Source organism: Scylla paramamosain, chromosome 30 (assembly GCF_035594125.1).
Source record: "Scylla paramamosain isolate STU-SP2022 chromosome 30, ASM3559412v1, whole genome shotgun sequence".
NCBI classification, from domain to species: Eukaryota; Metazoa; Arthropoda; class Malacostraca; order Decapoda; family Portunidae; genus Scylla; species Scylla paramamosain.
Genome location: NC_087180.1, coordinates 19,429,115 through 19,431,614, shown reverse-complemented (window position 1 = coordinate 19,431,614; position 2,500 = coordinate 19,429,115). Strand labels below are relative to the sequence as shown.

The window sequence follows — 2,500 nt, the reverse complement described above, 5'->3', positions numbered from 1 at the left end:
AGAGATGATTAGCTAAGTTCTCAAGAGTGTTTCTCGTATTAATAATGTAGAAATGTTGTTAATCTGTCACTAGGACCATGAAAACACCCTGAAAAACCCGTGTAACCTCAACCAGGGCGTGTTGAATGTTGTGGAGGTGCGGCGCAGGAGGGTCTCAGAATAGTGGGAAAAAAAAGTAAAAATCCCCGTACGGACGATCAAGGTTCAATGGTACAGCAGCGAAATGGTTCTAAAGACTCTGGGATCGATTCTTGACGTCAGTGAGCTGTTTGTACTGAAGGGGATGACATTTACCAAGTTTGATCCTCTGTTTTCTCCTAATGTCCTCGAGCTTCTTATCACCATTGTATTTAGCGAGTTCGATTCCTTTCTCATTCTCAAGTTCTCTGAGTTTCTTAGCACCACTGTATTCAGCAAGTTCAATTCTATTTATCTGTATTTATTTGGTTCGATCCTTTATTTTCTCGTTCTGAAATTCTGGAGTGTCTTACTACCACTGTATCCTCCCTGGAAAGTCACGCTATCTTTTCGTAATTAAGGGAACTCGTTGATGTTCGTAAGTGTTCTCGTTGTTAATATGAATGAAACTGATATTCATGGAGCTGTAGAGACAATTCACAACTCTTTCAGTAGGAGGAAAATTCACACAAACAACTTTTCCTTCGCTTCAGATTTTGTTACTCACACCTGTTTCATTACTTCCTTTCCAGGTTGAGTAAAAGAATCCGTGATAACAGTAGGAGAAAAACAGGTACATATAACGTATCCTTCTCTTTGGTATTCTTGACGCATCATTTCCTTTACACGCTCTGAGAATTACAGTCCCCTCCTATTCATATTCTTGATGACGCATATCAGTCATGTTTTCCTGCTGCTACGATGGAGCTACAAATCACTTCCCTTCATACTCCTTAACGCAACATCTTTCCACACTCTGAGAAACCACAACTTATAACTCTTATTGTAAACACACATAGTATTAATCACTTATTAAAAAAAAGAAAAAAAGTAAGGCTCTCTCTCTCTTCTTCACACTCCTTAACGCAACATCTTTCCACACTCTGAGAAACCACAATTTATAACTCTTATTGTAAACACACATAGTATTAATCACTTATTAAAAAAAAAAAAAAAGGTAAGGCTCTCTCTCTCTTCTTCACACCTCTTCAACACCTCCCGTCCACGCTCAGAGAAACCACTATTCCTCTCAACTCCTACTGTAAACACGCATAACATTAATCACCTCACTCATTCCTGAGACTAAGTGAAAAGTTCCCTTACCCTTCACGCTCGTTAACGCGACGCCTTCTTGCCACACTCACAGGAAGACCTCACTTCTTCCTTTACTTTTCAAAACCACGTAACTTATTTCCACTCGCAACAGAAAACATAGATTACTTCCTTCACGCGTTCACACACACACACACACACAAAAAAAAAAAAAAAAATTGCACACACACACACACATACACACCTCTTCCTTTAGGCACTCAGAAAAATCACACTTCCTCTTCCTTTAGGCACTCAAAAAAATCAGACTTCCTCCTCTTCGCATAACCACGCAACTATTCCCACAAGTAACATACAAAAGCACAGATCGCCTCTCTTTGGACTACGCAGCGCATCACTTTTTAGGCACTGAAGAACCACAGACTCAGTGCTTACTTTATCTTTCTGGGGTTACTGACTGACTGGCTGGCTGCTTGGCTGGCTGACTGGCTTGCTAACTGGCTGGGTGAGTGTCTTGGTTGCTGGTTGGCTCGGTGTCTGGCAGGCTGGGAGGCGCAGGGACAGGCGGGATGCGTGCGATCACTTGGATGCACCGGGGCAAAGTGAAGAGGCACGACTCCTCTTTCTTAATATTCTCTTCTTCAGTTTAGAAGGAAAAGTTCTTGTCATGATGAGACGCGTTAGACTGACTGGCTAGCTCACCCTTTGACCCTATGACCCTTATCCCGCGCATTAGTTCATTCAATAAAGATGATTTTGTCGATCCCTCTCTTTCTCAAACACACACACACACACACACACACACACACACACACACACACACACACACACACACACACGATACCTAAGCAGTGGTATATTTCAAAGGTAGCACGATAAATCTACGCATATCCGGCCTAGAAATGGCGCAACAGTCTCCGTCCACGGCGCCCTTGCCGGGAGGGAGGGCGAGGTGAAGGGAGGGGCATGTGAGATGGCTCAAGGCAAAACTGTTTAGTGTAGTCTCTCTCTCTCTCTCTCTCTCTCTCTCTCTCTCTCTCTCTCTCTCTCTCTCTCCCTTATACAGGATATGACGCAAGGTTACATATACGCGATTTAAAACATTCAAAAAACACTTATTGGTCTTGTGTACTGCTGCTATTTGTACTACTACTACTACTACTACTACTACTACTACTACTACCACTATTACTGTTCATTCTTTTTTTACTATTCCATTTTCATTGACTATTTATACCATTGCTATTTCTCAGCAGTCTCTAATGGAAGT

The 2,500-nt window shown here is 42.1% G+C and overlaps 1 protein-coding gene across 4 annotated transcripts in view; it reads right to left on the bottom strand.

The window, feature by feature from the left end:
* Positions 1–2,500, bottom strand: part of LOC135115994 (globin-like) — a 28,779-nt gene that overhangs the window by 12,875 nt on the left and 13,404 nt on the right. The window contains exon 1 of one of the 4 annotated variants that reach the window (XM_064033197.1): positions 1,666–1,844. The exons of 2 other annotated variants lie outside the window; for them this stretch is intronic. The gene's annotated coding sequence lies outside the window, so the exon portion shown is untranslated. Of the gene's footprint in view, positions 1–1,474; positions 1,547–1,665; positions 1,845–2,500 lie in introns of those variants that run through there. One more of the 4 variants, XM_064033200.1, reaches the window with a different exon arrangement.